The 23893-nt window shown below is 36.0% G+C and overlaps 1 long non-coding RNA gene across 1 annotated transcript; it reads left to right on the top strand.

Annotated features, from left to right (window-relative positions):
• The first annotated feature begins 17832 nt into the window (after positions 1 to 17832).
• LOC119790701 lies at positions 17833 to 19768 on the top strand. Its single transcript, XR_005281751.1, has 4 exons — positions 17833 to 18637; positions 18724 to 18787; positions 19241 to 19377; positions 19675 to 19768. It is a non-coding gene; the product is annotated as an uncharacterized LOC119790701 (long non-coding RNA).
• The last annotated feature ends 4125 nt before the right edge of the window (positions 19769 to 23893 follow it).

Raw genomic sequence — 23893 nt, 5'->3', positions numbered from 1 at the left:
AAGCACCCACACCATCCATCTAAGCACAGATGTTTGTTCCTTCAAATAAAAACACTAGCTATGGTGGAAAATATTCCAGTCTGTTTTCAAAACTAAAAAGGGAGTGTTGAGCATGGATGACACACAAAGGAGACACACACTCAAGGGGACAGTAGGAGGCCTCTTTGTGTGGGGCCCAGAGAATCTGAAACATTATGAACTTTAAGCTTCACCCATTTATCTCATACTGTGTTTCCCCCGATCTCCATTTCTTTTAGGATTATCTCCCACATCATCGTTGTCAGATCTTTCTATGAATGTTTTGAATGTCACCAGTATGGAGGCTCTCCTCACCATGTGACAGTCAATGAGAAGGAGAATTTGGACCATAAAGGATGTAACCAGCCACAAGGAAAAAGGCACAATCATACTATTATCTAAAGATAAAGCCCAAAGACTTTACTGCTCTCATCTCAGCTCTTTTTCTTTTCTATCACGAGTGATTGTATAGAGACCCTTCTGTTGGCTTGAAGAGTGAGTCAGTGCTTGAGCATGCTATCCATATGTGCCAGACAGGGAGGTCCGATGGCTAATACCATCCACCAATATTGTTCCCCCACTTAGACAATCTGATTTTGCAGAAACAAAGTGAGTAAACATCAGTTCTAGCCACATCACATCTGAGTGGAATTTTGATGTAACTGATATCCCATAGAATATTCGGGATTGCCTTTATTCCATTAGGGTGTTAGTTTTGCTACTTTAAGCTGATCTAAAATTGGGCAGGGGTTATTTGGAATAAGTTGGACGTAGGCTGTTTGATATTCGTACCTGTGATTATTTAATTCAAACAAAATATTTTCTTGTGTTAATTACTAGATAAAGTACCAATATTCAAATCAGTTAATTTCAGCAATGTGAAGATCAAAGGCCTAGCAGCATATTTAACATTCAGAAAACTCAAAAATTGAAAACAAATAAATTCGCTTTTCAGTTCTTAAGAAAAAACTAATTTATAATTTTAAAGCTCACACTAGAAGTGAATTTTAAAGGTATCGTGGAGGATGTTCTTTTTCTGGGAGGATCATCAAAATAAGTGGTCCTACTAATTTTCAATCATTGTGGTGATATGTTTACATAAGGCTGTCCTACGTATAACGTCCCCATTTTCACTTTTTGGTGGTGAGTCTGAAATAGTGGAAAATTGCAAATTTTGCTTGCAAAGAAATGGGTTTGTGCATGCTCCCGCTCGCGTTTAATAGGCGTTCCCTCTACAGGAAGCGGGTACAGGGTTGTGCATGTGCATTTTTTTTCAGTGGTCAGGGAGGGTCTTTTCAAAAATTTGCAAAAAATCTTCCACTATACATATTACTTGACTGCCAGCCCACACATGTAGCCTTAAACTGAAGTGACTTTTTATGGCTAAACATGTTGTAAGGAAACTAACTGACATATACACTCACCGGCCACTTTATTAGGTACACCTGTCCAACTGCTCGTTAACACTTAATTTCTAAGCAGCCAATCACATGGCGGCAACTCAGTGCATTTAGGCATGTAGACATGGTCAAGACAATCTCCTGTAGTTCAAACCGAGCATCAGTATGGGGAAGAAAGGTGATTTGAGTGACTTTGAACGTGGCATGATTGTTGCTGCCAGAAGGGCTGGTCTGAGTATTTCAGAAACTGCTGATCTACTGGGATTTTCACGCACAACCATCTCTAGGGTTTACAGAGAATGGTCCGAAAAAGAACAAACATCCAGTGAGCGGCAGTTCTGTGGGCGGAAATGCCTTGTTGATGCCAGAGGTCAGAGGAGAATGGCCAGACTGGTTCGAGCTGATAGAAGGGCAACAGTGACTCAAATAACCACCCGTTACAACAAAGGTGGGCAGAAGAGCATCTCTGAACGCACAGTACGTCGAACTTTGAGGCAGATGGGCTACAGCAGCAGAAGACCACACCGGGTGCCACTCCTTTCAGCTAAGAACAGGAAACTGAGGCTACAATTTGCACAAGCTCATTGAAATTGGACAATAGAAGATTGGAAAAACGTTGCCTGGTCTGATGAGTCTCGATTTCTGCTGCGACATTCGGATGGTAGGGTCAGAATTTGGCGTCTACAACATGAAAGCATGGATCCATCCTGCCTTGTATCAACGGCTCAGGCTGGTGGTGGTGGTGTCATGGTGTGGGGAATATTTTCTTGGCACTCTTTGGGCCCCTTGGTACCAATTGAGCATCGTTGCAACGCCACAGCCTACCTGAGTATTGTTGCTGACCATATCCATCCCTTTATGACCACAATGTACCCAACTTCTGATGGCTACTTTCAGAAGGATAATGCGCCATGTCATAAAGCTGGAATCATCTCAGACTGGTTTCTTGAACATGACAATGAGTTCACTGTACTCAAATGGCCTCCACAGTCACCAGATCTCAATCCAAAAGAGCATCTTTGGGATGTGGTGGAACGGGAGATTCGCATCATGGATGTGCAGCCGACAAATCTGCGGCAACTGTGTGATGCCATCATGTCAATATGGACCAAACTCCCTGAGGAATGCTTCCAGCACCTTGTTGAATCCATGCCACGAAGAAATTAGGCAGTTCTGAAGGCAAAAGGGGGTCCAACCCGTTACTAGCATGGGGTACCTAATAAAGTGGCCGGTGAGTGTAGCTTGTGATGTGTGACAAACCTCTTTGGAACATCTATTTCCACATTACTGATGTACACCTAAATCCCAATGAGTAAAACACAGACTTATTATATTATGTTATTCTGTGACTTTAAGGAAGAAACTGCTGTCATATCTTTCTTTCTTTCATGAAATACATGCAACTCTTACCACAAGAGCAAACACAAATGAAAAGGAAAAGTTGACCTATCCAGTTTAATGTTCAGCCAATTCCTCTTCCATACTAAAAGAAAAGCTATACTTATTAATGTTTGGCAGTTTACACGCACCCTGTCTAATCAGTGGAGTGAATGATGACATTCATGAGAGTGTTCACAAACTAAATTCATTTTCAACTGTCTATTTCAGGGAAAAGCTCCTCTTTCACGATGAAAGGGATCTTAGCCAACTGTGACTTAAGAGCAACAACCAAATCCAGCTTCACCTCACATTTCACAGTTGGCAACTTCAGCTTCAACTCTCTTCTTTCACAAGCTCCCCTCAAGGCCATAAGCCTAATGTGGAAACCGCAGGATGCAAACAAAACAAGCAAAGCTGCAGGCATACAAGTGGGGCAGCTCGTTATAAGGACTGTCCAGCTCGCAGTTTCAGTGCTAAATTTGTTTCCATCCATTTGGCAGATTTCACAAAACCTTGTTGGTGGAGAATCCAACCTCGCAGACAGACAAACCACATTTCTGTTGCAGTTTACCAAAAACCACATCAAAGAATCCAGAACAAAGGCTTTGCAATGTCCAGACCGAAACAAATTATTTATCGGTCAAGTGGGAAACATAGGAAACATATAACGAGGTCAAAGATAAAGAGGGTATTTTTTCTTAATGAAATTTGAAAAAGCAAATTAGTCAATGAAAGTCAGTTTATAATGTTACAAAACTATATTTCAGCCTTTTTAATTAAGAGATTTATAGAAAACTGTCAAAACCCAATGCTGCTCAACAGGCTGACAAAATTAAGTAAACACAGGAAATGATTTGTCAGGAATTTTGCTTTACAGCTCTGCTTCCCCCCTGGCTTTGACAGCTTTATGAAAGTAAAATGATTTTAGATATACATGTGCACTTAAATGTATGAAATATGCACACTTTGTAATGAAAAGAAAGCAGTCATACAAAGAAAAAAATGGAAATACGTAAATCAAAAGATGAGAAATGCACAGCGCTTTTGGCAGTTGTAAATATGTGTGCACAGGTACTAAGGCAAAGGGAAAAAATTATCCTCTGAAAAACAGAATTTTTCTTACAGGAAAAAAAGCTGAATTGTGAAGTTAAGCAAGTTTTTCATTGTTGGTCATAACAGTCTTTTTCCTGTTTGTTTCAAATACTGTAAATGTAGATACACTGTGAAAACAAATGCGTAACAATGTTTTGGTTTTCCTAAAACTTGTAGTGGAAAAAAATATTGTATAGCTGCCAGGATATGAACTCTAAGCTCTTTGGCTGATTTTCAGATGGTTTCTGTACTTGCAAAAAGTGTCTGGAACACACACTGTCTCATTTCACACCATCAGAAGCATATACAATGATCATACTGTATCTTTTTTCCTCATAAGCTTTTCAAAATTATAAGGAAGATCAAAAGCTTTTCAAAACAGCAAGATACAGAAGATTGACCTTAAATTTTTTTTTTTATGAATTTGTTGAATATACTTGTGTTGATATGTTATATGTTTACTTGTTTTTGTTTGTATGCAAGGATGTGATACTCATTGCTGAACTATCTACTGTGTACCCTGCCTCTTGCTCAATGACTACTGGAGACAGTGATATGACATCCCTGCTGAAAGTTATTAACCTGACAGGCCAGGAAAGAGCAAAGAGCAAGGGGAAGGAGCAAAATTGTGGTTAGTCTGAACCAGAACTCAATAAGGAGCATTTTTGGACTTCTAAAGTACGGCACACTTCTGCCTTTACTGAAGATACACAATAAATCCTGTGCTGAAAGAAAGTCAAGAGATCCAGGCTCTTCAGCAGAAACGAGTTTATCTTCCAGTAGGAAAACAACTCTACAAATATTAAATTCAAAGCTACATTGAAATTTTGGATCCAAGTACTTTCATTCCTTAGAATGGCCCATTCAAAGTCCAAACCTAACTCGATAAGGACTCTGTAGAAGGACTTAAACATTTCTGTCTGCAGATTCTTTGTATTTAACATAATGAGGCTTTGGCATAGAGGAATGTTTTCCAAACACCCATGTTTTTATAAGAGTCTAGGCTCTTCCTGAGCAAGCCAGGGGCATTTTCCTCATTTGTAATGTGTTGTAGTACATAAATTAATGAACCAATGTGCAAACCCAATAATTATACTGGTTACGGTAACATTTATTCGAAAATGAATCAAATTTACGCAAAACGTTGCATGATTCATAAATCAGTTAATGTAATCCATCTCCATTATGTTTCCAAAACAGAATGGATTGGTCTAATTTCTTTGAACTGAATAGTTCAATATTTTTCTAATTAACTTTTTTACTATAGGCTGATTGCTAACAGGATAATTAGGCTGTTGACTCTTGATTATTGTTTATTTGATCAGTCTGTTAGTGCAGTTAAGAAAAATTGGAAATTTCAGCAGTGTGTGCAAAAGGTTTCTATCTTCATATCCAACTATCCAACAGTGTAAAACAATGAACTATTTGCTCAGTTTGGAAAACAGTATTTTCCTTTTGGAACTGTTTCTGCGACCCTGCTGTCTTTTTTATCAAGCATCATGGAGCAAAATTCTCACCAAGCAGTTTGTTTCTCTTTCTAACACAAAGCAGCCAAAAATATAATAATATTTTTTTTTTTTTTTTTTAGAAACTTGGTGCCAGTGTTTCAGCGCCATGCTAACAGAAACAGCCGTTTCAGACATCACATTCTCTCTTTCTGACATGAACGCACACCCCCACCGTCGACAGTGCCCCTCCCACCTTCAAAAGGGGCCTGTAATTTTCACAGTTGTGGACAAATCTCTCTGTTCTTCTTTAGCGGCAGGAGTTGAATTCGGTCTTGTGAAAAGCGTTGCTTTGACATCTATTATTCGCTCTCTTTTGATGGTTGGCTCAACTCACAGCTCGTTTAAAGCAGCCAATCTCCTGCTGGGTTTTAAAATTCACATCCAACCATCAGGACCTGATAAAAAAAAAGATTGTCAAGATGTCAAGCATAAATTTTCATAAAAAAAATAACATTGACAAAAAAAAACTTTTATTATTTGTCAAAACAAATTTCATAACAATAGAACTGCTGCAGACAAAAAGGCCTTTTATGTGTTTTATCACGGACAGATTCTAGGGTAGAAGTGTGTCGTTTTTCTTGTTTTCTGTCAACAACAGATATAGCTGTTTATAGAAGAAGGTTTTGCTTAAAGTGTTGAACTGCCAGCTCATTGTTTACAGTTTATAAAAACAATTTGTAGTAGATCCTTAAAAGGAAAACTAAGTTTGGAAGAAATTTACCTAAAGTAGCAACATTCTTCAAATTTCAAAGTTTTTACATTCATCCACTTCGAGTGGTTTTGGAGATGACCATTCTTTATTAAGTAATGAAATCATAATACTTGTGGTTTAATGCAATTGAAACTAGACTTAATTAGTTTTGAAACCCAACTAGATAATTTATATATGAAATACATAAACAAAGGGTGGCGTACCTTCCTATTAAACTTCATATTTGTATTTTAATCTTTAGAACAGAAGTAACAAAATATTTATTAGTCATCAACTGACAACTAAATCAAAAATAACAACAAAAAGGGTTAACTAAATTATATTTATGTAATAACAAATCATTAGTTCTATTATGTAGGATTAATATCTCCCCTCGAATTGACCACTAAATGTCAAGAAATGTTTGAGACTTTTAAATATGAAACTATGGAAAAGGTATTTCTGGTATTGTCTCTTTCGTAGATGTGCAAAAACAAAACCAACAATATTAACCTGGAAAATTATGTGGAAAAACCAACAAAAAGTGCAGTGAAAAAAACCCACAACATGACAGCTCTTGAAGAAGTTTATAAGGCTTTTGATTATTATCAGGTTCTTATTGCTTCACTGATTCTTTATCAATCGTACTCTGACTTTTCTCTGAGATAATAATGGAAAGCTCACAGAGGATGCCCTTAGTTCCCTTTTTAGATGTTAATCAACCAAAAAGCAAAACCAAATAGAAGGGGGTCTATGGTATTATTTAAACCCTGTTGTTTAAGTTTTATTAAAAATAAAAAATTATAGATAAGAAAATCTCCAGATAGAAGTTGACTTAAGGCAGGGATGTCAAACTGGTTCCAGAAAGGGCCGTGTGGCTGCAGGTTTTCAGTCCAACCGAGAAATAGCACACCAGACTCCAGTCATCTCATCAGGTCATCATGTTCAGATTGGACTCACTTGATGAGATGACTGCAGTCTGGTGTGCTACTGCTTGGTTGGAAAGAAAACCTGCAGCCACACAGCCCTTTCTGGAACCAGTTTCAGAATCAGAATCAGAATCAGAAATACTTTAATAATCCCAGAGGGAAATTACTTTTGTTACACGCTCTAGTTACAGTTTTACATGATATATACACACATCCAACTATACAATATAATAAGATAAAAAATAAGAATAAAAAGAGATAAAATATATATACACATATAGCTCTTCTGTACATATATCTGTATGTATATCTATGTATATGTAAAAACTAAATCCAAATAAAGTGAAAAGTCCAATTAAAGTGAATAAATCCAAGTAAAGTGATACGTGGCATACGTGACACCCCTGACTTAAGGTCTCTGAGTGTGGCCCTTAAGATAGCATTAAAATGTGTGCATTCAAAGTAGACAAAGTAGACAAAGTAGACAAAATACATAGAAAGAAATGACTATTCTTTTATAAATCTTTATAAATCTTTATAAATCTTTCCGCAAAAACATACCATTCTCATTGATCTTTTTTTATAGCTTGCCATCCTTTTTCCCTAATAAATCGAAAGTACCGGTATGTGATCTTAAATTTCAAAGGGTTTTACTTGTGATCAATTTGCAACAATTTTATTGACGAACCTGTCACACTCTTTTCAGGGTAAACAACTGTATGAAAATTACAGTGACACAGTTTCGACCCTTGAACATTTTAATTCAATCCCCACTGGTACCATGATTGTCATATAATGTGGTGTCAAAGCATGTCAATTGGAGTTCATATGTCAGCAACTCAATTTGGTCTCAATTTGGAAATGTCATTTTAGGTGTTCCTTAAGGTGAAAAAGAGGGATTTACCGCTAAATGTGGAAGTAAATAGCATATAGAGGAAATTTCCAAAACAAGACACATGCTTCTGAAAAAAAGAAATTAGGCAAAATGGATTAACTAACAGTTCAATCTAAAAAAATAAAATAAAAAAAACACAAAGAGAACAGACAATTAGGGGAGATTTATTGACACAACTTTGTCTTTGGCTCTCAGGAAACATAGCTCTTCATTTTGATAGATATGCATGAACAGGAGCAAAGAATAGGGCTGTTTCCCCCCAGGCCTGAAACTGGTGGTGGAGTGGAGATGGAGGAAGTTGGTCAGACTGTAGACTCCTGGTTAGCGAGACGGTATGGGGCAATCCAGTGGCCCGCGAGCTGATTCTAGAGCTTCACTCAGGGACATGGAAGATGAAAGTCCAGTTGGATAGCATAGTTTGAGAGAACCTGTCCATGAAGAGCAAGCATGAAGCAGCAGTGGAGAGGAAAGAGTCCCCACTGGAAAGAAACCTCTGGCAGAACCAGGCTCAACATGGCGGTCTTCTGCCGGACCGGTTGAGATGAGAAAGGAACACAGTAAGAGTCTGGGAGGAATGAAGGATGAAGTTTTAGCTAAGATAGCGGAGGAGGGGATGGAGGTGGGTTGAAACGGTGTCATCTGAATGAAGTCATACAGCGCATCCGCCACCTGCACATTAGGCAGCAGACACTTTGCGGATCTGAGGCCTTTTAAGATGAATTTTGGATGCCGATTGGCTTTCGTGGAGGTGTGGTTCAAAGCTGATAGGCTGTGTCGCAGGTGGATGTAGGAGACAAATTAGTTTCTTCAGTTGAACTTCTGCCTAGTCTCCATTTTACAGCATTTAGTGCTCTTGGTGACCAACCTTCTGCTCTAGCAGATAAAGGTTGGAAATTATTGGTTTTGGGAAACTGTAGTCACTCTGCACGCTGGCATTACTTTGCCAGTGCAGTGATACTTGAACCTATTAAGTTTTTTTCCCAGGTTCTAAAAAGGCTTTATATACACAGCAATTTACACATACAGAGTATTTGCTTCGGTTATAAGGTGCAACACACAAACAATCCCACTGCTTGAATAATACATTTCTAAATTGTTTTCAGAACATATTTAGTTTGACTTCATTGCTTTTTCAAAACAGTGGAATCCATTGTATGGTTTTGTACTTGAGAGCTGGATTTAAATCATTTTTAGAAAATAATACAGCCCAGGTTATCTATATGCTCAAACTCTAGAGCTGAAGAAAGTGTATTTTGTTTTGTTTCTTACTAGGACCGTAAAGGTCAGTCCAGCGTTAACCTGGATCCCCACATTTCATCAGGGACAAACACCATGTTAAATTTTTTCCTTAAAATATATTTTCCCTGAATATTTTCTCATTAATCTCACAGCACTGATGTGAAAGCTAATAAAATTCTCAAACCAAGATGGAATATTTTTCCCAGCAAACTTAATCCTGACATTTCCCACATAGCTTAATGCTAGCCTCTGGGATTTTCAGGGTGCAGATTAGGAGCTCACTGCTGATCCACATGATAAAAAAAAACTATAATTATGATGTTAATGTTTCATCTAAAAGGAAAGTGTCAACTAATTTAGAAATGCTGGAAGGCTAAATATCAGAAAACAAGTAACTTAGAAAGAACTTTTTTATATGTTAAGACTTAAACCCTATTCATTTAGGGGTATCTACTTGGTATTTATAGGCCAAACAGAACTCATGCTTTTAGACTGTGGGAAGAAGTTGTAATACTCAAAGCAAAACCACAAATATTGGAGATGATATGCCAACTGAACAAGAAATAGAGCTTGAGACCCAAATAAAAATGAAAAATATATTTAAAAAAAAACATTAACATGCTCATAATTTAACCAGGCATGGTTTGTACAGTAATTCTCAAAGTTCACCTTTAGGGAAAATGCCTCACAGAACTATATCTCTAACAATGTTTAAGATGATAATTAAAATCGAATTGTGTTTAGCAAAGCTTGCCAGCCCTGGTAGCTTGCTCACTCTAGCTTTTTAACAAGTTTATGTCAGTCACAGTCATGAGCAGAGCAGTGTTTAGTTTCACACCTTTGCTGTCAAACATTTTTTGACCACACCTGTTTCCAAATAGCTTATCTGGTAATTTTTTCTGTAATTTGCCCATTTCTAAGCAGTTATTCATCCAGGTCACCATAAATAATGTACAGTAATAACTCTACTGAAAGTACTTATTTCTGTCATTTAATCATCAAAGAACCCTAAATTAGATCTTATAAAAAATATTTAATAATAGAACTGGATGCAATTTACATGTTCTTAGCCTAATTGTTCACCTAGAGTCGAAGGTCTCAGATTCGTCTCATGTTAAGTTCTCTAATTTTCTTTGAAAAAAATTAAGACAAAATTGAGAACAGAGTCCTACCATTATGAGATCTCCTCTGTTTATCCCACTTTTCAAGCATTGCTTTAATGGTTTTCACATCTTTATTTCTGTATGTCTTGCTAAAGTGCTGTCTCAATTATCTATCTCCTCATCAGAAGTGATTCAGAGACAATTGATCACAGAATGATACAACTATGAGACTTTAAAAATGATCTCATGAGACGAGATTAAAGTACAGATGAACAACATTTTTTTTTTCTAAGGGCTATTATAATCTTTGCTTCACCCAGTTTCAATTAAATGAGTTTGTTACTTGGCTATTCTCAGTACTCCGCCATGCCTGAGGGTAAGACATTGGAAAAAGTCAAAGACCAACTCAACTGAACATAAAAACATTTGAAGAAAAATTGTAAGTTGATTTGAACTTTTCTGTTTCCACTGAACTTTTCTAATGCAATACTACAAAATATCAGCCGTCTTTCAGGACTCTTTAATCTGGTTTTAGAGAGGAGGGTTTACAGATCTGATGTGGACTCACCACAGTCTTAGCTGAAGAAAGGTTATATTACAGCTTCATGTTTGTTGCATCATGAATTATGTGCTTTTAGGCTATCAGTTTGTATTATTTGGTTACAATCAGACATTCTTTCCAGATTTTGCTTTTTGTTGTCACTGTATTATTAAAATTCAAATATCATATATCAGTCAAACAATTAAACTAAATAGAAAAACCTAACAAGTCATGGCTCTATGCTGTTTTTGTTTCTAATTACTAACCTGAATGGATTGTGCAGCAAATAAGTCAAAATGAGAACTGATTTGGACTGGTTATATCAAGATTACACAAAGAGTCACAAACCAGAAATAAAGTATAAAAAAAAGCCTTTGTGAAGAAACCAGAATATGATCATGAAAAATGAAAGATGTGTTTTGAGAAGCCTCCTGGGTGGAAAGCTCCTCTCTTTACAGACAACCACAGACTGAGAACATAAAGCTCGACTCATAATTTATTTATTCTTGCAGGGAGACTGTACAAGTTTATCCTGTTACCAAAGGTGGGAAAAGAGAAAGCACCACTGAGGTGAAGAAAAAGTGTTGCAAGAAAAAGTTTTTGTTTAAGAAGAAATAGTAGATGAATTTACACAAAGGTGATAGTGAAGACGAATTGCATCTCATAGACTGAGCTGCTTTTTTGAACCCTTTGTTTGGTTTCCTCGGTTTCTGGGAAAATATTTCTATCTCCATCAACTGGAATCTGATTTCAGTGCGTTGTGTAAAAAAGATAATCTGTCAAAAGCTCCAAATTCTGTTTTGTTAAATGTATTGTTCATTTGTTTCCAAAATACTGTATTGTGTAAATTAAATAAAAAAATTTTCTGGAATTTGTTGCACTTATTTAGACATTTAGTTTGGTTAAAAATAGGATGTTACTCTGGAATTATTGAATTAATTACATGGTTTTAATTGTAGATGCAAAAAACATGTATCCTTAACTTAGCAGACAACCCTATTTTAAAGAGCTTCTTTTGATTTTACAGCAGACCAAGAAGGATTTCTACTGACAAAAAGGATAGAAAATTGAATTTGAACTTTATTGATCTAAAAATGGAGAAATGAACTCTCTGCATTTAACCCATCCCCTTTTTGTATTTGTAAAAACTCTTTTAAATAAAAATAAAATACAATTATGAACATTACAAAAATAGGGAAAAAGATTTTCTTATAATTTTTCCCAAACTCTTGAATATATGGATATCACATTTCAATGATTTTAGATCATTTCTGGTTAGAAGATGATAATGATAGTAAAGTCCATCCATCCATTTTCCATCTTACTTATCCCTGCTGAGGTTGCGAGGGGTGCTGGTGCCCTTCTCCAGCTGTAAATGGGAGAGGGGCTGGGTACACCCTGGACAGGTCGCAGGGCAACACAGAGACAAACAACCATTAACGCACATACTCACACCTAAGAAGGCGCAGCAGAGACTGCACTTCCTGAGGACTCTCAGGAAGAACAAACTACGACCAGAGCTGCTGCGGACCTTCTATCGCTGCACGGTGGAGTCAGTGCTGAGCTGCGGCATCTCGCTGTGGTTCTCCAGCTGCACTGCAGCAGAGAAGAAGCAGCTCCAACGGGTCATCAACACCGCCCAAAGACTGACTGGCTGCCCTCTCCCCTCCTTGGAGGAGATTTACTCCACCCGCTGCCTCAGGAGAGCCCGCAGCATCATCAGGGACCCCTCACACCCCGGTCACCATCTCTTTGAACTGCTCCCACCTGGGAGACGTTTTAGGGCAATAAGAACAAAAACAACCAGACTGAGAAACAGTTTCTTTCCTAGAGCTGTTGTTGCCCTGAACGCCTCACGTACAATTTAACAACGGTAACTATCAATATTGCTACCTCACGTGCAATAACCTGTACCCGCTACCTCAGGAGAGCCCGCAGTATCCCTTTTTAAACTTTTTTCGTATTTATTTATTTATTTAATTTTATTTTTTTATTTTATATTTTTAAATTTGCACTGATTGCTTTTACTGTGTTTTTTCTTTTTCAAGTAATTTCGTTGCATCCCTGTGGAGCAATGACAATAAAGAATTCTGATTCTGATTCTGATTCAGAGAAGCCAATTAACCTGGCAGTCATGTTTTTGGACTGGGAGGAAGCCAGAGTACCCGGAAGAAGCCCCGCATGCACACGGAGAACATGCAAACTCCATCCCGGGCTGGGAATCAAAACCAGAACCTTCTTGGTGCAAGGCAGCTGTGCAGCACCACTGCTCCACTTTGCAGCCCATAGTAAAGTCTGTAAATCTTATTTTTTTTAAATAAAGTAACACAATTGGGATCTACGCTTAGTGACAGGTGGGGAAAAAAAGCCGCTGAGAAAGGTGTCAAAGGTGCCCAAAATATTAATGCAATTTAGCTTTTACGTCACTCTATCTTTTGTAAGTCCCTGAATAATATTAATATTGTGCTTTATATAACAGGGGCTTTAAAAGGAAAATAAAATTATCAATGACTGTGAAAGATAAGATTGTGTGTTACTGTACTTTGAACACTTTGATATCTTTCAATCAAATTTCTACAATGATTGTGTCTCTTTGGCCTGAACACCTTATGTGCTCAGTTTTTCTGTTATTTCTCCCAATTTGATCTGTTCTACAGATAACTGGCACATTCTCTGATACAAGTGTAAGAAATATGCTTTATTTGCATGACAGACAGCATTCTTGACTGACTATGGAGGGACTGATTTTCTCTCACCTGCACCACTCAAATGCTTTGCATCTGTAACTAAATTCTTTAAAAGTAAAGTAACATGCTGATGCTGCTTGGAACAGCCATTGTTTCACAAGGACAACAGTAGTAAAAAATAAAGAACAAGTCCATAACTATATGTTGTTTTCCATAATTTTGCATTTACCAAGCTCTCCTAGTTTGGGATTCAGTTTTGTCTCATGTTACCATATATTTGAGGCAGAAAAACACAAAGGGAATCAGAAAGAGATCAAAACCTATTTCATAGTATCATTTATTTGACTGATTTTTTTTTTACAGCAAATATATATAATTGTTATTGAAACTTTAAGTACTTATTATTTGTGAGAAAGAAATGTTTTTTAGAGCTAAACATTGATATCCCTTCAGCTTAATAAAATTTGGTCATGTGTTCTGTTAAACTGTCCCACAGGAAACAATTCCAATTGACTCTCTCCATATAAACGGGAAATAACACAATACTTGGCAGCTAAATATATGAGCTGACTGTAAAGAAGCGCACTTCTTATATAAACAAAGGAGGTCACGACACACGATCGGATATTTTCTCCTCACTTAGTTTGGCTTTTAGACAGCAATATTATGTGGAAATATAAAACTTTTTATTTTGTTTTGGTATACACAAAATTTGGACAAAAGTTCAAATCAGGTGACAATATTACCAAGAACAGATTGTTGTGGTTTATGTTTAGCTGTTAAGGATATGACCCCAATAGCTTCAAAGTAAAGCATGCTGTCTCCAATTAGAGCAGCATAACAAAGCCAAATGTCCATATGTGTTGTTTTTTAGTACCGGTAGCTTACCGTGTATTTTGGGGAACTTTCAAATTCACTCACTTTCAGGATTCAGTGGTGCTCCAATATAATGGACTCTCTGGGGAGGCCTGGTATCTGTTAAAACAGATACCGAGTTTGTTGTTGTAGCTCCAGGAGGGAGAGAGGATCTGTTTTCAAATGCAACTATGTGGGAGCTGGAATGGAGGTTTATTTGTCTTTCATTGACAGAGGCTGTTATCTGTCATCACAGTCTTAAATCTAAAGAATTCACAGGATTCCCTTTTGCCACTGATCATCATAATCCAATAAAACATCTCTGTTAGATACCCGTTTGTGCCTCTTGCCGTTGCAACTGCAACCAAGAAAAACTGTGTTGACATTTAGACAAGCAAACTAAATCCATGTTAAGCGACAGTGACCAGTGTCAGTTCGTGGGTAACTTTGAAGATCAAGCTGTTTGGATTTTTGTTTTAGTTGTTTTGTTTTGGCTTCCAGATATGACTCAGTGCTGCAGATGCATATGGGTAAAGAGGAGAGGTTTTATGCAATACTATGGAGAGATATGTCCCATTCCGAATGGTTTTTTTTTTATTCTTGGAGCTTTTTACACATTGATTTTCTTGCCATCCAGACTGTCTGGCTACAAATCAAACAATAATTGGAAGTTAAGCTGGTAACTTAGAGGAAAAAGGATCTGTTATCCAAAGTTATAAAAAAAAAATATTAACTAACATTTTGCAAACATCGGATTTATCAATTGTTTTTTAATCTTCTCTTTTTTTTTTATAAATTAAATAATGACTTTGATTTTTGGTCCAAAAATAATGTTTTTCTGGTTTGACTAATTGTGCTAAATGAATTGATGTCATGTGCCCACTTTTCCACTGAACTATTCGAGACAGGGGATTTATGGACAGATTATGACAAAACCAATAAACAAGGTTTTTCTGAGGCAAACTATGACTTTCCTAACTTTGAAGTACTAAATGGACAATAATAAGCCTAGACTATTGCAATAAATACATTCCCATGCTAACCTATAGAAATGTTGCATAATTTTGCTTGATGATATCTGTTCATAAATATAAACAAACAATTGGATATTGAGGCTAATAAGAGCTGTCTGCATTAGAAAGGATGTTTGGATATTTTTGTCTGAGTCCCAAAGGGCAAAGAAGGAATTGGTAACTGGGGAACCACAAAGCACCCCTGACCTTCAACCTCTCAATGGGGCTCTGAAAACACAGAAAGCCCCCATGCTTCTACACACAAAGATACATACATGAGATGATGGGGGAGCTCAGAAGGATGAGCAGCACAGGAAGGCAGAGTGTGGCCCTCAATAAGTGTTAAGGATAATAAAGATGGGCTTAAGAGGTTTTAGGGGCTATTGGTGGATAACAGCAGGACAAATGAGAGGTTCTGTCTGCCAGCAGCCCTCCTCTGACCCAAGCTGAGTAAACAAGCAGTAACGAGAAAACAAAAATGTGTGAAAAATCCCTCTCATCACAGTTAAGTGAGAATATTTTGGTGGTTTATCTCCTTTTAAAATGATTTAACCTAACCAATGATCAAGTAATTAGTTAACATAAAGATATGAGGCCGCTGCCATGTTCCAATAAATAAAATTCTTGTATAAGATGTGGCTTATTACTTCTGCAATTAACAGATGAGAACTTATTATAAAAAAAAACAATTCCAGGACACTGTAAGCAAATTATGTTGGATATTTGGAAATTAACTTGAAAAATGTTTCATATTCTAGCATTTTAAAGCAACTGCGTATGCTGTTTTGTATTGTTGATTTTTTTTTCACTTTCAGGAATTGCACCAGAAGCAGTGAATCAAAATGTAAAAAAAAAAAAAGGATTCCAATAAAAAAAAAAATCACTCCCAAAACAATATTTTATATTTAAAACAAAACATTTAAAAAGTAAAACATGGATTGCTTTTTTTTTCAACTTATCTTTCAAGCCAAATACAAAACCACTCAAAAAAGAAATAAAATTACTTTAGATCATAACAATTTTTGTTGGTCTTACGTCAAATTTGATCCCAGCTCAAGCCAGCTTTCGATTTCGTTTTCAACCAGTTTCTCAATCAGAAGCTGTGCTGTTCCTCAAATAAACTCTGTTTGAAAGTGATTTCTCAATAATCCATCAAATTACTAGAACAGCCTGCCTCTCTTGAGAAATACATCTTAATGTTGGATGTTAGAACAAAACTATGAGCCAACTCTATACAACACAGAGAAATCTGCGCAATAAGAATCAGCAAAGGACTTTAATATTATATTCATGAGACACAGAACCAGAAGCATGTACTACTACCAAGCCTTTCCAAAAATCTAAATTATGCAAACAACAGATGGCCACAATGATAAATCAGTTATTTTTACAGGTCATCATCTGTCAGATATGTTCCATTAAATGCAACCTGGTGTGTGAGCTGATGGACAGGTGGGACCCCACACAGTTATCTTAAAGCTCTGAAACTGTGAGTAAAAACAGATCAAGTAGATAAATACAGTTTTATTTTCTCTGCAAGCACAGACCTTCTGGAATAGTACAACCCCTCCTCTGGTTGCTCAAGAAATGTTTGATTAGTGTCTCATTTCAAATTGTTTAAAAGTTTAGGCATAAACTGCTCTGTGTCCTCTACAAATGAAGACACGGGAACTGACATTGTGTCGTAGCGATCTCGATGCATGAAATTACAGATATAACTGTCATCACTGGATGGGTCACCAGACAAAGAAAAATAAATGCATATTTTCTACATTTTTTTTTTTTAACAAGCCAGACTTGTATTCTTAATGGTTAACTCTGTCTGCAGCAGCACGTACCTTCAAAGAGAGGCAGTAATAGGTACAGTTTTTACTCTTATACCAACAAAACGTAGCAGTCTATGTCTATGAAGTGCAAAGAAGAAAAGTAGAAAGATTCTATCATTATTTGTTTTGCTGACCTCATAAATCTAAAAAGTTTTGACATGTATGGCTGTATGCATTGAGTGTTTCTGATGAACAGCTTGTTTAAAAATTTAACAGCTTTAACTCAGATTAAATGAAGAATAAATGTATGAAATTGTTTCTTATGATTTACCACAGATTATCAGCTCAGAATAACCTTACACTCTTCCATCCCCACATGTCTACCCTGGTAAAAAAAAAATGTGCTTTATTGTATTTCAAGTATATTCATATTTCCTATAGTTTACTGAAAATGTACTTAGACAAATTGTACTTTTTGTAAATATATAAAAAGTATACTAACATTACGCTTTCATGCTAATACTTTTAACACACTTTAACATAATTACACTATGTTACACTTTATAGAAATATATTATTAAAAAAGTATACTTTAAGTGAAAGTTATGTGTAATTTCTAAAGTGTACTTATTTTAAATTTGTTTTTACATATATTTTTGCTATATTTTAAATTGTATGCTCAAAGTTGTCATTGTAACGTACATTGAAAGCATATTTTAAAAGTACACATTTTAATATCGACACTGTAATATTAAGTTTGAGTGCATTTTAAGTTACATTTGAATCTAATTATGAAGTGAAGTTATATACGCTTGTACTTCAGGTAATTCTTTTGGAAAGTGTTCAATAGTATAACTACAAAAATGCACTTAAACCCTATTATGCAATTTTGTGCTGTGTGTAAAGTACACAGATAGCAATTATTGCAGTTGTTATGTAATGTTTAATAAGTTTTGAAAAAGAAATATGATACAATACATCTTACACACAAAACCACATTGAACAAAACACTAAATGTTCACTTCAAAAGTACAGGTGCACAAAAATGTGTGTTCTGCTGAAAAGCAAGTGGTTTAAAGCTGGTGCAGTGCTACATTATGATCTAACAAATAGCATAACCCACATTGCAACAGAAAAGTTAATACTGGCCAAATGCAAAAGAAATAAACTTAACACATTACAATTGTCTCAAGTGTTCAAAAAAGAACATTTCATTAGTATTGTTTAATGGATCAAAGCAGGGCTACTGCAAACAAGACCAATTGGTGAGTGCACATATTTAAAAGTCGCTGACAGCACTTCATGCATATAGGAGTGATATGTGGAGGTTGTTTGGCCTTGATGTCTGTAAAGTAGTAGCTCCCCAAGAATTTTAGTCTTGGGGAGTTTTTGGTTCAGTACTGATATCAGAATTCCCATAGACTTTGAATGCACCACACCTGCACAGCAGTTAGTCACGGCTCCTCCCTGCTCAGAGCTAGCGTGCTTTTCTTTTAAGGCCTTGGTCTGCATGGAGAGAGGTAACTTTCAAAACATTCCCATTTGGTTTTGAAATCTTAAGATATCTGTATAAAACGCGATTTTGATTATTATATTTGTATTGTAGAAACAGGAGATGTAATCGGTTGAGCAGGAAGATTTGCTGTATTATTGTGTTGAAGAATATCCTGGTGAGTTCACATGAACCTGTGAATGAAATATATATATTTTTTGAGATGTAAAACCAGTCAGGATATAATGTTTTGTAATATATGTAATTTTACTAGCTCTTTTGATTTATTGAATGCATTAGCACAGTGAGAAGGAGGCTAACACACCCCCCATGTGCTCTTCTAAAAAAGAAAATGCACTTTCAAGCTAGCTACATCTTGTGTGATGTTGCTGTAAAACCCCCACAAGGGGTTAACGTAAAATTAACCCTTCATAGGTGTCCTGGATTGTTTTTTCCAGATACAAGTATTGACTACTGACCATAATGATTTCTTAGACAGTGAACCACATGTAAATTGATAATTTTACTTTATATTTTTGTCTGTATAAATGTGGTAAAAACCAATTTATATTATGGTGATTACATGATTTATTTTCCAATTGAAGTAATTGCTCTGCACATTTGTGTGCAGGCTGTTTTTTTTTTTACATAGTTGCAGAATCTGCTGTTACAGCTGAGCAGTTCATTGTATGGACTGGACTAGACTCCACCAGAGATGTTGATGCAGGATGTTCCCAATTTGAATGCCATCCGGTTCCCTGGAGGGTGGTAGGAAAAACAAGGAAACTTAAGGATTTTTCTTCCCTTTCTTTCTGCGGATTCATAATTTTTTTCTTTTCTGAGATCTCTGACAATTTTTGTTGTTACTTTGTTTAATTTTTTTGATCAGATCTGATAAAACCACTTGATGCATCAGATTTATTTAAATTCAACTGAAATGGACAATTTTTTTTTCTGGTGCACTTATGGACCCTGGTATATCATACTGATACAATTTGTCAGACTTTTCTGATGTACTGCTCAAAAATACTATGAATTTACAGTATCTCTCTGTTTGGTTAACAGACGCTGTTCTTCTGGAGTTTCCGTAGACAAGTGTCTCTGATGTGCGCACGGCCATCAGACGAAAATGTAACAATGAGCAGTTCAGCCAAAAAAAGGAAAATAATGTGTGGTGGGCGTGTTTTTGTATGGTGGGAGGGTTTAGGGGTGCAATAATAAGGAATGTTGTTTTTCATTGTTCAGTATTCCTCTGCGTTCTTTAAAGTTTATTTGTAATGTTTAGGTCTGCTGCCTGAAATTGACATATTTCTACAAAGTGTACTAAAGTACCAATATTTGAAAATGTGTTGTAAGTTTTATAATGAAAATGGTTAACGTCGATATGTAAATGTTTATACATTCTGAGATAGTACAAGTTATATTATTTGTAATGTACTATAATTTGGACATGTTTCAAATACATTAAAGTATATTTTTTCATTTGCACGGAAGTATATCCACAAGTCTTTCAGCATTTAGTATACTGTTAATACATTTGCAAGAATGTGCAAGGTAGAAAGTAGTATAGCAATGTAATGATAAAGTATATTTACTATTAACTGCAAAGTATGCTTTTTTAGTAATTGGAATAAGCCAACAGTATAATTAAGCATATTATTACCACAGTAAGAGTATATTAAAAGTATAAAGCTTATATATTTTTAAGACACTAACAAATCATTTTTAATGTAGTTATAATACAACCATAGTGCACTTTAATTTGACTAATTAAGCATATATTAGTACATATAAACTCATATACTTAAAGTATACAAAATATACTTTAAGTTGTTCCACTTTAGCACATCAAAGTACACTAAATACACTTCAAGTTGAGCTTGTCCACAATTTAATTACAATTAAAATATATTTAGTACAAAATTAGTTGTTCCAAAATAGCATCCTTCAAGTTAACTAATCATAAACACACTTAAAGTATAGTAATGATTAGTGTGCCTTCAAGTACACAAAAGTATGCTAAATTTTAGTACACTTAGCACATTTATTTTTCAGCAGGGTATGTCTAAATACCTTGTGGTAAACTGCAAACAACACCTCTTTCTTTCACCAACGGCTTTCTTCTTGGCATTCTTCTACATAAATCAGATTTGTGGAGCGCATAACTAAGAGATGAGTTTTCATTATTATCTGTTCATGTAATGAGTCAAAATGGGACAAAAACAATCTGTATACATATAAAAGCCTTGATTATAGTATAATGAAGCAAAATGCTTTACTCTAAAACAAATTTAGTTCAATGTGACTGTTTCTGTGTTTCCTTCCATGCATTCTCTGCTTCAGCCACAAATGATGCCAAAGGACCATTCAAATGAGGTCAGACCATTTATGTGTAATGAAATATGCTGACCTTGCTAAATGCGAAGGCCTCCAACATTTCCTGCTCTTGTTGTCCTCAAGTTTGCAATTATTTAATCTTTGTGAGCATGACATGTCCAGCACTTACAGTATATTTTTGATTCCACCAGAGTAATGTGAACCATCTGAACCAACAAAACTCCACTACCTTTTGGCGATACCTTAGTAATTATTATTTTTAGTATAGAATAGTTAAAAGAAATAAATTAGGTCCACTGGTAAATAAAGGTCATTGTTCAAACATATGTGGTCAGCGTTTTCCAAGAACGACTTTGTTTATATTGTAGAAAAATGTGAAATCTTCATTTGATTGTCCCGACTTTCACATTTTTGCCTTTTAGCATGAATCACTGTCGTCAGCTTGGAGTTTCCCCACGCAACCACTCAGTACAGATTCACTGCTATTACAAACATGTGGCAAGATAACAAGACCCCCATTAGCCAGAACCATGACTCCCCTCTGGGATTTTACTGAGTGGGGAAAAAGAATATTTCAAACAATGCAGAAATGTCCGGATGCAGGAAAACACAGCGGCCTTTGCTAAAAAGTCACAATAAAATGACATGGCCTTCAGGACATGTTTCCATAGTTAGTCTGTGAGCGAATGGTAAATGGGTACTGGAGTCATGAGGTCTCACATAGGAAAGTTCAATTCTTGCAAAACTTTGATGAAAAATAATCAAAATGACAAAACACAACCAAAAACAAATCAATCTCTGCTGAGGACAAACAATAATGATTTGTTATAGAAGATTAAGAAGCTGGTGTGGGACTCTTCTTACAGTCAGACTGGAAACTGCTCTGTCAGGCCTATGTAAACACACAGGATAATCAATTTAGAGAAGGCCATTTTGGTATATTGCTGACTCTACTGATGTGTTCTGTTTATATTGTTTCAAAAGACTACAATAGCAATCAAACGACATCTGAAATGCTGCGGTGGCTTTTTATTTATTTTATTTTTTATATGAAATTGTGTGTGGTTTCATTGAGCTTTCAGCATTGTAAAGAGTACTTCTCAGCAGGCCTGTCATTAGATACAGCAGATTGAATAAAAAAAACACCAAACTAAATTGCAAATATTTATATTCAACTGAAAAAGATAGAAATAGTATAGAAACCCTCAGTGTTCATAGAAATGGAACTGTGAATACAGGAAGTAGGTTTTGCAACCAGCTGTTATATTAGTTAGCTTAAATCAAATAAGACAACCTTACAACATACGTTTTCATGAACAAAAAAAAATAAGATTCAAAATATACCAAAAAAGATAGATGGTTCCAAATCAATTTTCCATTTTAAATATAGTTAAAAGCATGACATGCATTTATCCCATTTTACTCTGAAATTCGGTCTTTTAACTCAAACTTAAAAACCCCTTTATTTAGAACTGCCTTTGACTATAGAAGTTAAACTGTTAACTGAGGTATTATTAGCTATAGTTTGTGGTCTAACTATTTTATTTGTTTACTACCTGCTTTTATTATGCTTTTAACTAACTGCTTTTATGCTGCTTTTGTTTTCTTTATATTTTAATCGTTGAATTCATGTAAGGCACTTTGAAGTGTCGTTGTACTGAATTGTTCCACACATATAAACTTGCCTTGCCTTGCATTGAAATCAAATGGTGTGTTACCAATTCTGACCAGGAGGAGCATAAATAGTGAATAAAGTCTGCATGTGTGTAGACCATAGTGACTCTAAGGGGCCTCAGAAATCCAAAGCTCATTTCCAGTCTGAATTTTCCAGGAAAGATGTGTCTGTTTCAAACATGTGCAAAGCTGGTGGAGGCAAAGCCCAAAAGATATGTAGTGGTAATTGCCTTTATAAGGGGTTATGGAGCCAATGACAAATGCACAAGACTTTTCACATTTTGAAAACCAACTTTTATTTTCCTTCCACATCTAAATAATACATTGTTTTTATTCACCTAACTTCAGAGCTGGAAAATATGTTGAAACTGTTGAATTTAATATAAAAAATTGTGAAAAAGCTCAAATGGTGTGAAGACCTCTACCAGGATCTATATCTGGAGGAGGATCCACAGCCGACCATCTCAATTAACAGTCTTTGATAAAGGATGCCAACAGAGCTGAGTGACGACTGTCAGGAAGGAAGGAAAGGGACATGGCTGGTAAGGAACTGAATTTTCCATGGTTGTATCCCTGGTTGCTATTAAAGTTTTAATGAGTGGTACAGAGGAAATGGTAGAGAACACAGGATTCAAAAACAACAATAGAATGGAGAGGATTATGTCTTTACTATATTTACTCATCGACCCCTTTACTTGAAAATCTTTTCTGTCCTGCTAACCTGGAGAAGACCCAGAGTTTTATTTTCTGTTTCCAACAAAACTCTTTTACAGGAACCAGTGATACTTGAGTAGATTTTAACCTGCTAACAGTATCTTGGCTCAGGTATGGCCCTTAGTTTATTCCAAAGTCTTACTTTCACTTTCCCATCAATGCTTTCCATTTATCTGCAACAGTCCATCGTGTATAGATATAAATCCATCATGCCTGAGTACAGTATGCTCTTGGCCAGAAGAGTGCAGTTGCATCAAAGTCTACAGACAAGGGGGGGTCACATCATGGCCACAACCTCAGATCCCTTGAGTGTTTGCACAGTAGATTTTGTGCTAGTCCAACTAATTCAATGTACTTTTTATACAACGATCAGACACCCGATACATTTATAATCAGGGCCCGATGTGCAGTAGATTTTCCAGTCTTTGTTGAGAGTCTAGGAAACAGACTATACTAAAAGAAACTATTTCATAAGACAGTGACAGAGAAGACTCATTACTTTTACTGATGTCCTTGGATCTGGCATCTTATAAAAAGGATTTGGCTCAGCACATCATAT

The sequence above is a fragment of the Cyprinodon tularosa genome, unplaced genomic scaffold (genome assembly GCF_016077235.1).
Source record: "Cyprinodon tularosa strain WSP-4 unplaced genomic scaffold, ASM1607723v1 ctg37, whole genome shotgun sequence".
Taxonomy (NCBI): Eukaryota; Metazoa; Chordata; class Actinopteri; order Cyprinodontiformes; family Cyprinodontidae; genus Cyprinodon; species Cyprinodon tularosa.
Note: the sequence above shows the minus strand (reverse complement) of the source record. Positions and strands in the feature narration are given on the sequence as shown.